The following is a 922-nucleotide window of genomic DNA, read 5'->3' on the forward strand; positions in this document are numbered from 1 at the left end:
CGGGAACTGGAGAAGGGCCATCCCCCACCCCCGCGGGTCCCTGCTCGGCTCCCCGCCCTCTCCACCTCTTTCACCGATCCCGAGCTGGCTTGAAGAAGCGGGCGCAGGTGAATCAGTCAGCTGCCAGGGCAACGCCCTGTCCTCCCCAGAGACGTGGCCTTGTTGTCTCCCTGGCGATGTTTGACCTTCCTTCCCTCAAATGAGTGGTAGTTCTCGCCGCCTGCCCCCTCCCCAGCGTGTTAGGGAGTTCACGTACTGGGCTACGGGGAGCCTCATCGAAGCTTCTTGAGTCAGAGAGGGACACAGCCATGATTAAAGTGGTGTTTAAGGAAGGTGAGTCAGGGAGAGGCAGGGGCAAGAAGCCAGGAGACTGTCCCAACAGTCTAGGCCAAAGGGGATGGGGGCTGCGGCCAAGGCAACCCACTCCACTGGGCCCAACGACGCCGGAAGGTGTGAGAGGATCTTCCTCCTTGACCCTCAACTATTTTGCCCTGCGTGTTTTGAGATTTCCTTCCCGACAGCCCATGCATGCGTCATAGATTTTTGAACGTTTATTATGGGCCCCACGCTGTACTAGATGCTTGATAGATATTAACTCTTTTAAGCCTCAAAAGCTTAATGACCTCAAAAGCTAAGCCTCATTGCTGCTCCGGGTTTGCAGAGAGGTTAGACCACTTGCTCAAGGTCACCCAGCAGGAAGTGGCCAAGCAGGTCTGGGTGACACCACAGTCTTTGTCCCAGCACCGCACCACCGTGGGACTGGCATTCAGGCCAGGCTTATCAACTGCAAATCACTCACACAAGCCCCCCGTTCCAGCCCAATGGACGGACTTGTCCTAACCTGAGCATATTTTACAGTTGCCTTCCTCTTCTAGAATGCCCTCCCTCAGAGCTTCTGTCCAGGGAAGCTCTCCCTGTCCTT

Source organism: Crocuta crocuta, unplaced genomic scaffold (assembly GCF_008692635.1).
Source record: "Crocuta crocuta isolate KB4526 unplaced genomic scaffold, BGI_CrCroc_1.0 scaffold944, whole genome shotgun sequence".
In the NCBI taxonomy this organism is placed as follows: Eukaryota; Metazoa; Chordata; class Mammalia; order Carnivora; family Hyaenidae; genus Crocuta; species Crocuta crocuta.